The sequence below is a fragment of the Podarcis melisellensis genome (assembly GCF_964234715.1).
Source record: "Podarcis melisellensis genome assembly, chromosome: 3".
Lineage (NCBI taxonomy): Eukaryota > Metazoa > Chordata > Lepidosauria > Squamata > Lacertidae > Podarcis > Podarcis melisellensis.
In genome coordinates this window covers 7,295,088-7,307,526 of record NC_138530.1, presented here as the reverse complement: position 1 = coordinate 7,307,526, position 12,439 = coordinate 7,295,088, and the positions used below count along the sequence as shown (strand labels likewise).

Sequence of the window (12,439 nt, the reverse complement as noted above, 5' to 3'; positions counted from 1 at the left end):
TAGGATTTTCCTTCCCCTCCACAGCAAAGGCTCATGCACAGGGCTGAATTTAGATTTCATGAGGCCCTAAGCTAATGAAGATAATGGGGCCATTTATATGTCCAGCTGTCCTTTGTCAACAACAAATTGTTGCTGGTTTTTGTGTTGAATATACACTATATGGTAATTTATTTACCTAATATGGAGCCTACCCAAGACAAAACACTGTTGCTGCATGTTGGTTTTATTTTATTTATTTTTTATCTCATATACAGTGGTATCTCGGGTTACATACACTTCAGGTTACATAAGCTTCAGGTTACAGACTCCGCTAACCCAGAAATAGTACCTCAGGTTAAGAACTTTGCTTCAGGATGACAACAGAAATCGTGCTCTGGCGGCGCAGCAGCAGCAGGAGGCCCCATTAACTAAAGTGGTCTTCAGGTTAAAAACAGTTTCAGGTTAAGAACAGACCTCCAGAATGAATTCAGTTCTTAACCCAAGGTACCACTGTATTGGAAATGTTCATCCGGTTTTCCCCCTTTAATTTTTTGGGGGCCCCCAAGAAAGTGGGGCCCTAAGCTATGGCTTGTTTAGCTTATATGTAAATCTGGCATTGCTCATGGAACAGCTTTTTCCCATGAGCCCATTACACAGAGGAGATTTTGCTGCAATTTATGGGCCACAGCGCCGCCAGGCAAAGGCGCCCCATGTTTATTGGGCATGGAACGGGGCTTTTAAGAGAAATAAGAAGCACACACAGATACTTTCGCTGCAGACAGGTACAATTTTATTCTGCATTCCAATGAGCAGGAGTGTAAGAGCAAATGTAGATACCTTCTTCAGACTATTGGTCTGTGAGAGAAAAGGAATAAAAAGTAAAAAAATAAGACAAAGTCAAATTTGACCTAGAGCCCTTGAACAAGCACACTACTCCATCTGTTGCTGATTTGTGCTGTTCTATTTTTAAAATAAAGTATTCTTGCTATTGATATTATTATGCACAACAACAAGCACAAGAACAACCACCTTCAGGAACTGTTTGCCTTGCCAATATCTGGGGCAAGTGTAATGCGTGTGCCGCCAGCAAGAATATTTCTAACACACCATCTTCAATTCACCTGCAAGCGAATTAGTACTTTAAATACCATGTATTTTTCACAGAATCGTAGAGCTGGAAGGGAGCCCAAGGGTCATCAGGTCCAACCCACCCCAATATATGGGAGCTTTATACTTACAGATTTGTGCAGCATACAACATTCTCTGCACATTTTCCTCTAGTATGATGTAAAGTTTTGCATTGGGATTTCTGACAAAACCCATGGATCTTCTCACATTGCCTTCTGTTTCTTACGGGTTCTCTACCTGCATATACACACAGAGAGAAAGCAAGTGAAATGCCATCTAAATATAATTGTTGTTGTTGTTTAGTCATTTAGTCGTGTCCGACTCTTCGTGAACCCATGGACCAAAGCACGCCAGGCACCTCTGTCCTCCACCACCTCCCGCAGTTTGGTCAAACTCATACTGGTAACCTCGAAAACACTATCCAACCATCTTGTCCTCTGTCGCCCCCTTCTCCTTGTGCCCTCCATCTTTCCCAGCATCAGTGTCTTCTCCAGGGAGTCTTCTCTTCTCATGAGGTGGCCAAAGTACTGGAGCCTCAGCTTCACGATCTGTCCTTCCAGTGAGCACTCAGGGCTGATTTCCTTAAGAATGGATGCGTTTGATCTTCTTGCAGTCCATGGGACTCTCAAGAGTCTTCTCCAGCACCATAATTCAAAAGCATCAATTCTTCGGCGATCAGCCTTCTTTATGGTCCAGCTCTCACTTCCATACATTACTCTTGGGAAAACCATGGCTTTAACTATACGGACCTTTGTTGGCAAGGTGACTTCTCTACTTCTCAAGAAGCAGGCGTCTTTTAATTTTGTGGCTGCTGTCACCATCTGCAGTGATCATTGAGCCCAAGAAAGTAAAATCTCTCACTGCCTCCATTTCTTCCCCTTCTATTTGCCAGGAGGTGATGGGACCAGTGGCCATGATCTTCGTTTTTTTTGTTGAGCTTCAGATCATATTTTGCACTCTCCTCTTTCACCCTCATTAAAAGGTTCTTTAATTCCTCCTCACTTTCTGCCATCAAGGTTGTGTCATCTGCATATCTGAGGTTGTTGATATTTCTTCCGGCAATCTTAATTCCGGCTAGGGATTCATCCAGCCCAGCCTTTCGCATGATGAATTCTGCATATAAGTTAAATAAGCAGGGAGACAAAATACAGCCTTGTCGTACTTCTTTCCCAATTTTGAACCAATCAGTTGTTCCATATCCAGTTCTAACTGTAGCTTCTTGTCCCATGTAGAGATTTCTCAGGAGACAGATGAGGTGATCAGGCACTCCCATTTCTTTAAGAACTTGCCATAGTTTGCCGTGGTCGACACAGTCAAAGGCTTTTGCATAGTCAATGAAGCAGAAGTAGATGTCTTTCTGGAACTCTCTAGCTTGCTCCATAATCCAGCGCATGTTTGCAATTTGGTCTCTGGTTCCTCTGCCTTTTCTAAAACCAGCTTCTGGGAGTTCTCGATCCACATACTGCTTGAGCCTTCCTTGTAGAATTATAAACATAACCTTGCTAGGATGTGAAATGAGTGCAATTGTGCGGTAGTTGGAGCATTCTTTGGCACTGCCCTTCTTTGGAATTGGGATGTAGACTGATCTTCTCCAATCTTCTGGCCACTGCTGAGTTTTCCAAATTTGCTGGCATATTGAGTATAGCACCTTAACAGCATCATCTTTTAAAATTTTAAATAGTTCAGCTGGAATACCATCACTTCCACTGGCCTTGTTATTTGCAGTGCTTTCTAAGGCCCATTTGACTTCACTTTCCAGGATGTCTGGCTCAAGGTCAGCAACCACACTACCTGGGGTGTACGAGGCATACATTTCTTTCTGGTATAGTTCCTCTGTGTATTCTTGCCACCTCTTCTTGATGTCTTCTGCTTCTGTTAGGTCCTTTCCACTTTTGTCTTTTGTCTTTTATTATGGTAATAATAAAATAATAAATATAATACCCTAAACCAATATTTCTAATTCTACGTTAATTTAGCAAAAGTTATCTGGCAGAAGAGTATTTGTAGTTTTCAGAGCTCAATCCACTTCACTTAAACCTCCAGGTGGAAAGTCTTCTCTTGATGAAGAGGCAGAGAGTGTGGTCTTCAAAGACTTCCTGGGTACCAGTAGAGGTCCAGCAGGCACTAACGTTGGTAACCTCAGCTTTGAGCAAAGATTTTTGGTTCTATCCATTTCGCTTTCTTTCATGTTTGTCATTTTCCATTCTTAATCTTTCGAAATGACACTATGCAAAGATAAATATTTGACTGAAACTTAGAGCTGGACAGAAGTGGTATCTCACTTAGTGGCAAATCTGTACTCTACAAGGGAGGAGTGGGTTTTATTTCTTGCTGTTAGTATGAAACTCTGCTTAGGTTTGAATAGCCAATTAAATTAAATTAAGAGTGGTTTACAACATTAAAATACAAAATGAGAATACAAAACAAAACCAAAAAACCCAGAACCCATTCCCTCAAACCTATTTCAAAGATCACGTATGGTTTTATCAGCAATAGACCTTTATATATATTTTTAATATTTTTTTCCATGATGACCTTTATTAGTTTTTTTTATTTATTTACATACGTTACACACACATATTGCATGGACAGGCGGAGTCCCCAGTTCCCAAGCGGTTCCCCCATCATGTGGAATAACGACTCAAGACAACGTGCTATGGGATTAAATTGGCCACAACTTTATTATATTTCAAATGTGGTTAGACCTTGGCTCAGGCATTGGGCATTCTCCCTCCCCAGTCCCCAGCCGGGGACCTAGGGAGCATCTGGGTTATCCAGTGTTTGTGTGGGGGATGGGTCGGCTCTGGAGAACATATGTTCAAGCAGAGATAGCCACCCCCATTACGCCGCCACCACAGGGGAGAGTAATGACAACCTTTCAGCGTACGGTCAAAGCCTCTCTTCAGAAACCCCTTTAACGGGGAACCCTGGAATCGCCGCTGCAAAGAGGAAGGACAAAAGGATTCCTCCCAAAGTTGTGACGTTTTGCTACAGGAAAGGCAAAACTGCCAATGTGGGGAAATTCCTTTCCGGCCCTTTGACAGCGACCTTAACGTAGCAGCGCCAGCATACCTGTGAAGAAAAGTTAACCTGCAAAACTATGAAGAAAAGTTAACCTGCAAAATAATGCATTAACTGAGGGTGGGTAGGATGGGAAAAGCTCTGGAGCCAAGTGAGGATTCCCAGGTAAGATCCTCCCTCTATTGTGTGGGCAGGTAATCCCTCCCCTACCTGGCCAGATCTCCTTAGCAACGCTTCCCCCTGGTGGAATTGGACAGCTGACTGGGGTAGGTGGAGACCTCCAGGTATCCCACTGGAGGGAAGGCAAGGCCAAGCCTATGCTGATGGAGCCGCTCCAGATCCAGGGGCTGTGCGTGTCCACGCAAAGGTCGCAACGTGTTTTATGTGGGGAGTAGTCATTACACTGCTTTTTACATTTATACTTGCTCCTAAGAGCTGACTTCCCTCCTTCCTTCTTCTGGCTTCTTTATGTCGTCTCTATGTGTTCACATTGTCTTTATTCATTTTGTATATAGTTGTTGTTCTTCCATTTTTGTCTGTAAGATGTCTATAAACAAATAAATCTTTCTATATATACAATTATTGTTGTCCATCTATATTCATTTACATATACTGTTCGTTACATTGGCCATATTATACATTTTTATTTCTTATTGTTAGTATTGTCCAATAAGAGCCAGTGTGGTGTAGTGGTTAAGGGTGGTAGACTCGTAATCTGGTGAACTGGGTTCACATCTCCGCTCCTCCACATGCAGCTGCTGGGTGACCTCGGGCTAGTCACACTTTTTTGAAGTCTCTCAGCCTCACTCAACTCACATGGACGACTGGAATTCCTCTGTGTTATCGGAACTTACAGGAGGTGTTCAGCGAGAAAGAGGCTGACACGTTGCCACCACATCAACCATATGATTGCCAGATCAACCTGATCCAGGGGGCCACGCTGCTGGTGGGGAAGCTCTACTCCATGTCGGAGTGAGAGATCAAGGACCTGAAGGACTTTATTGAGAAAAATCTAAAGAGAGGATTCATCAGGGAATCCAAGGCGGCGGGGGGAGCCCAGTGTTCTTCGTGGACAAGAAATCGACTAACAAGAAGAGATTGGTCATTGATTACAGGGTCCTAAACAGCCTGACAGAACCGGTGGCCTTCCCGATGCCCCGGATCGATGACGTTCTAGCCAGGGTGCAGAAGGGGAAAATTTTCACCAAGTTGGACCTCCAGGGGGCCAACAACCTCATCAGAGTGCATGAGGGCAACGAATGGCAGACCACCATCTTGTCATGCCTTTCGGATTGCAGTCAGGAAGTCACTGTTTCCAAGCCTTCATGCATCACGTGCTTGGGCCGTTGCTGTACCGTAACTGCGTTTGCTTTTTGGACGACATGCTAGTGTACTCAGACAATGAGAAACGAAACAGCATGTAGAGGACCTGCGTCAAGTCCTGAGCAGACTCAAGGAGCATCGCTTGTGGGTGAAGCTGGAGAAGTGTTTCCACGCGAAAGAGGTGGAATTCCTGGGTTACAGGCTGTCGGACAAGGGCGTGGCCATGGATACAGAGAAGGTGAAGGCCGTGGTTTAATGGGAGAGCCCCAAGAACCGGAAAGACGTCCAGCATTTCTTGGGTTTCAGCACTTTTACAGGAAGTTCATCAAGAACTTCGCAAAACTGATGGCGCCCATAACAGACTGTCTTAGTGCTAAGAAGAAGTTTGTCTGGACTGAGGAGGCACAGAGGGGGTTTGAGGAGCTTAAGAGAGTCTTTGCGTTGGAGGAGCAGCTGCTGCACGTCAACCCCGAGCGACCGCTGCAAGTTGAGACAGATGCCTCGGATCGGGCGATAGGGGCAGTGCTGCTACAATCAGATGGAGAGGGGGAGTGGCAGCCGTGTGCTTTTTTTCCTCAAAAGCTGAAAAGGCCGGAGCAGAACTACACTATCTATGATAAGGAATTGCTTGTGATTGTGGCTGCGTTCAAGCAATGGCGACATTTCCTGATCAGTGCGAAGCACCACGTTTTGGTGTGCACAGACCACAATAACTTGGAGTACTGGTGCACGGCACGGGTGCTGTGCCAGAGGCAGATACGCTGGGCAAAATTTTTTGCATGCCATCCATATCTGTTTCCGAACCCCTCCATCTGTGTTTTTGAAACTGAACCACTCTTTTAGCCCTGTTATACATGCAGCTTCCTAATATATTTTAAGATCTGGTAGTGAAAAACCTCTTCTTTCCTTTCTGTCCATTAGAATTTTAAATTTTATTCTAGGCTTCTTCCCCTTGAGATCATTTTTTGCCACTTGTTGAATTGACCTTGTCCTGTGACTATCAGGATGGTTTGAAATAGATACCTAAGAGCATCTTAGGTAAGACAGTTATCTTAATGGCTGCTATTCTTCCACAAAAAGATCGCTTCAATCTATCCCGTATTTCCAAATTTCTTGTTACTTCTTTCCATGTTGTTTTGTAGTTATCCTTAAATAGGTTTGTATTTTGGGGGGAGAGCCAGGCACCCAGATATTTTATTTTCTTTACAATTATTATTTCCATTTTGTTTTGTAATTGGTCTAGTTGTTCCCCATTCATGTTGTTTACCAACATTTTTGTTTTACTTTTATTAATTTTAAATCCTGCCATCACTCTGAATTCTTCAATTACTTTTAGTGCTTCTCCTGTCAAAAATTGAGGTTCTTGTAATGTCAAGACTATGTCATCAGCGAAGGCTTTGAGCTTACATTCCTTTTATCCGCCTTTTATTCCTATGATTTTTTCTGTTTCTCTTATATTTTGAAGTAGTACTTCCAGTACTGATATAAACAGTAAGGGCAACAGTGGGCAGCCCTGTCTTGTGCCCTTTGTAATTTGGAAGCTCTCTATCAATCCGTAATTTATTATAAGTTTCACATTCTGATCTTTATAAATTGCCTCTATGTTTCTTAAGAACTATGTCCCCAGACCCAACATTTCCAAATTATTTTTCATAAAAAAAACAAGCAAATACCTTTTTATAAAGACACTTTTTTTCTTTCTTTTTGCCTGTGGAGAGCATTCCATAAATGGGAATTCACCTCAAAAAAGACCTGTTCTTGGGTTACCACCCTCTTGTGGAGGAAGCAGACAAAGGAGGACCTCAGAGGAAATTGGCAGCCTTTGGGTCGGTTCATATGGGGAGAGGCAGTGTTTGAGGTACTGCAGTCCTGAGTAATTTAAAGGCATTTAAGGCTATATAGGTCAGCTTCCTCTCTTTTCTCTTTGGGATAACTCTCGGCACCCACTGCCACCTCTCTTGGTCTCCCGCCCACCACAAAGAGAGGTGCCTCATTACGCCACCCCACAGGGGCCTGGGAGGAGGATGCCCCCAGCCCAAGTGACCCAACGGAGACTGGCCAAAGGTGAACATGAGGCCAGCACCTTACTCACCTTGGGAGGCAGCAGCGGGTGCCACCAGGCCTGTGTGGCAGAAAGGTTCCCCTTTGGCACCGGCCACTCAGCTACCAGGCAAGGACAAGAAAGGCCAGCGTGGCAATTGCCTGTCTGCCTGTTCCCAACACCAAGGGCTGGCAGACTGGCTGCCTGGGCTTCCTCACCCACTTGTGTACTCCGACGCCACCTCAGCTCTTGACACCCAGCACCCCCTGGCCAATACTACCCAAGTATCACCCTTTGGAAACATCCATTCAAGTTGGACCAGAACCACCGCAAAGCAGTGCCACCCACCACCAACTCAGACAGTCCCTTCAGAAGCATACCATGTTAAGTGGTATCAAAAGACCCTGAGAGGTTGAGGAGAATTAACAAGGACACATTTCCCCTGTCTCTCTCATGACAGAGATCAGCATACAGGGAGTTTATGTGCCAAAACCAGGTCTCAACTGCAATTGAAATGGATCTAGAAAATCAATTTCCTCCAAGAACGTCTGGATCTGGTCCATGATCATCTACTCAAAGACATTGCGTAATAAGCAGGGAGCAGCAACTAGCCAGTAATTACTAGGATCTTTTGAATTAAGGGAGGGCTTCTGAGCTTGTGGTCTTATCAGGGAGGCAATATCCCCTCTCTAGAATAGAATCATAAAATCATAGAGTTGGAATACACCAGAAGGGCCATTGAGTCCAACCCCCTGCCAAGCAGGAAACAAATAGGCATTAATGAGCTCCATGGTTTCCCAATACAAGTCAATAGGATTGCCAAAGTTTTTCATTTCATTGATACAGGATGGGCTGGGTTGGTCCAGAATCTGGCACAATCTAAATTACAAACTGGGCCAGAAATCAGATCCAGTTATAGGGTCTTTATTCTTACCGTAATGACAGCAACGAAGCTTTTTTCCACAATTTCCAATGTCTTCATAGCCATCAGGGCATTCCATTGACACACAGTGCCCTGGCACATCGCCATTCATGCATGATTCTTCATCTGAAACATCAGTGAATCCTGTAGTAACAGATCAGCAAATGGCCTTTAGTTACCTCTCCACTTACAAGAGAATTCAAGTAGAATGGTGGGTATGATTAAATCTAATAAATAACAATATCAGCAAAAAATAGTTAAGAGAATGCAGAGAAACTCAGGTGGATGTTTTTAAAAAAAAAACAAGCAAGCAAGCAAGCAAACACCAATTTTAACAAGAAGAAATAGCAGAGATGGGTGCAGCACAGAAGAACACATCAAAAAAGGAATATGGCAGACGCCTTCCACTTCCCTTCTTGCGGTATGTATACCCAACTTTAAGCTTTAACCCAACTTTAAACTTTAGCCCACAATCCCCACACAAACCTGCCACTGGTACCCCTTGTACTAATGCCTCTGCCATGGTTCAAAATTGCATGGCATGTGCATTTAACCTGCGTGATTTCCATTGTAAGGGACAAGGTGAGGATGCTGTTGTGAGATGTCACAGGAAGTCAGTTGATCCTGTGACACCATGTAAGAGCATTCCTACCGGTCCCTGACCTGCATGATGATTGGCCTTTGCCCAGGAAGAAAGATTGAGAGTTTAAAGCGTTTTTCGCACCAAGTAAGTCCAATCAGACGCAGTGTGAAAAGAGCACTTAGCTGTTCAACTTTCTTCCATGGCAATGCCTTTTCAGCGAGCCTGGTGTTTAGACAAGATTCACTGGATTGGAAATATGGTTTCATACCCCAGAAGCACCTATAGATCCACTCAACCATCATAGCCGCTGAGCAAAGTCTCTTCCATCTCCTTTTAAAAATAATTTAAGCCATCAACCGTCTTTTGAACTGCTAGGTGGGCAGGAGCTGGGACCAAAAGACAGGAGCTCACCCCGCCGTGGGGATTCGAACTGCTGACCATGCGATCGGCAAGCCCTAGGCACTGAGGTTTTACCCACAGCGCCACCCGCATCCCCCTTCTTGCTGTACGTATACCCAACTTGAAGTTTTAACCCAACTTTAAACTTTAACCCACAATCCCCACACAAACCTGCCACTGGTACCCAGTGTACTCAGGCCTCTGCCATGGTTCAGAATTGCATGACATGTGCATTTAACCTGCGTGATTTCCATTGTAAGGGACAAGGTGAGGATGCTGTTGTGAGATGTCACAGGAAGTCAGTTTTTCCTCTGACACCATGTAAGAGCATCCCTACCAGTCCCTGACCTGTTCGATGATCGGCCTTTGCCCATGAAGAAAGATTGAGAGTTTAAAGCTTTTTTCGCACCAAGTAAGTCCAATCAGACGCAGTGTGAAAAGAGCATTTAGCTCTTCACCTTTCTTCCATCGCAATGCCTTTTCAGCATGCCTGATATTTCGTTGGAAAAGACGTGAGTGGTGCTGTGGTCAAAACCACTGAGCCTCTTGGACTTGCTGACTGTAAGGTCAGCAGTTCGAATCCCCGCAGTGGGGTGAGTTCCCACTGATCTGTCCCAGGTCCTGTCAACCCACCAGTTCACTAGCGCACAAGTGCAAGTAGATACTGTATATGGGAATTGGAAATGTAGAACAGGGAAACGAGGGGAAAAGAGGAAGAGGATAAGCATTGGCCATACACAGTGGTATTACTCATTCCAGCCCCATTTAGGACTCAAATAATTGCTTACCTGGATTGGGAATGAGTAGCAGAGCAAACACAATATAGAAAAAGTATACGGTCTTCATAGCTCCCAGAAGGTCAAGGTGGATGCTCCTTGTATCCCAACCTGAAAGGAAATGAAGAGGCAATGTGTTTTGGTGTGTTTTATACTCCTCTGGGTATTACAAAATCTCCCTAGGCATTATACATTTAATTATAAATTGCCTTCCTGTATCACTGCTCAAGAGACCATGGTACGCAACTGAGAGGAAACTGTGGCAGAGTACCTTAATCTGGAAATGCCTTCGCGGTTCAGCCGGTTGGAAAAATGGTTTCAATGTGGCTCAGATCCTACAGATAACTGAGGTCCCTATCAAGCAGGACCAGTTTTTTTTGTTTTTCCTTGCTGTTCAAGAAATTCTGTACAGTACATTAACCTGACGATGCAGTGAAGATTCACTGGATTGGAAATATGGTTTCATGCCCCCAGAAGCACCTATAGATCCACTCCATCATCATAGTCACTTATCAAAACAGTCAAAACTGGTAGGTTTCTGTTATGCCACTGTGCAGTTTTTGGAGTCACAAGACTCTATTGACATTCCAGACTGTTGGAATTCTCACGGGAGAGGGGAGACGGATGTTGAAGTTACTCGTTTCCTGTTTCTTTGTTCCTGTTGTTTTCTGTCTCTCACAGAGAGCAGATGCATATTCTTTTCGGTCTTGCGTAGTTAGAAATAAAGTAGCAATATAGGTCAAATTTCTGGCTCCTTCTGCTGCTGTCTGAGTATTCTGCGCAATAGAGTGTGCCTGAAGTCTCATTCAAAGGCTTAGGCCGTTAATCACCATCGGAGGAGAGCCTAGATGGGGTTCCAAAGATACCGGAGGAGTAGCCATTACAGCTTGGTCGTATGGAGGCTGTGACCGGTATGCAACTGAGAGGAAACTGTGGCAGAGTAATAATAATAATAATAATAATAATAATAATAATAATAATTTTATTTATACCCTGCCCTCCCTAGCCAAGACAGGGCTCAGGGCGGCTAACAACCAATAATAAAAACAAGTTGATTAAAATACAATTTAAAAGATTAAGATACAACATTAAAAACAATTAGGGAGGAATCTCTTCATAGGAGGAGAAAGGAAAAGGAAAGAGGGTGAGGGAATCAAACTGATTCTGAGCCAAAGGCCAGGTGGAACAACTCTGTCTTACAGGCCCTGCAGAAAGAGATCAGATCCCACAGGGCCCTGGTCTCAAGAGACAGAGCATTCCACCAGGCCGGGGCCAGTGAAGGGCTTTAAAAGTCAAAACCAGCACCTTAAATCTGACCCTGTATTCCACAGGGAGCCAATGCAGCTGGAAAAGCACTGGGTGAATATGCTCTCATGGCAGAGACCCTGTGAGGAACCTCACTGCAGCATTCTGCACCTGCTGGAGTTTCTGGGATAGCTTCAAGGGCAGCCCTGCATAGAGCAAATTACAGTAGTCGAGCCTGGAGGTGACCATCGCATGGATCACTTTGGCCAGGTCAGGGCAGGAAAGGTAAGGGACCAACTGCTTGATGCAGTGAAGGTGGGAAAATGTTGCCTTGGCTGTTGTTGTAACCTGAGCCTCCATGGAAAGAGAGGCGTCAAGGATTACACCCAAACTCTTAACAGAACGCAATGGCACTAATTGGGTCCCCGCAAGAGAAGGGAGTTGGTCCCTCATCCTCATACCATACTGAGCCAGCCAGAGGACCTCTGTCTTTGAAGGATTTAGTTTCAGTCGTCTCCCATGAAACCATCCAGCCACAGCTTCCAAACATCTGGTCAGTGTGTCAGGGATTGAGTTGGTATGGCCATCCATCAGCAGATAGAGCTGAGTGTCATCAGCATATTGTTGACAACCCAGCCCAAAGCTTCAGATAATCTGGGCAAGGGGGCACATAAAGATGTTAAAAAGAATTGGGGAGAGGATTGAGCCCCACAGCATTCCACACACCAAAGGGTGGTGCGACGACAACTCGCTCCCTAGTGTCACCCTCTGTCCCCGACCAGAGATAAAAGAGCACAGCCATTTATGGGCTATGCCCTGTATCCCCACATCAGCGGGGCGGTGGTCCAAAAGATCATGATTGACCATGTCAAAGGCTGCTGACAAATCTCAGAGAATCAGCAGTCCCGCCCCGCCTCGATCCAGCTTTCTGCGGAGATCATCTGTTGGGGCGACCAGAGCCGACTCGGTCCCAAAACCAGGATGGAATCCAGACTGAAATGGAGCTAAAGCCCATGTTTCCT

The 12,439-nt window shown here is 44.7% G+C and overlaps 1 long non-coding RNA gene across 1 annotated transcript; it reads right to left on the bottom strand.

Moving 5' to 3' along the window:
* Positions 1-1,289: 1,289 nt before the first annotated feature.
* On the bottom strand, positions 1,290-10,786 carry LOC309366073. The gene is made up of 4 exons (XR_014166468.1): positions 10,594-10,786; positions 10,185-10,283; positions 8,427-8,558; positions 1,290-1,344 (listed from the first exon to the last, which is right to left on the bottom strand). It is a non-coding gene; the product is annotated as an uncharacterized lncRNA (long non-coding RNA).
* Positions 10,787-12,439: the final 1,653 nt, after the last annotated feature.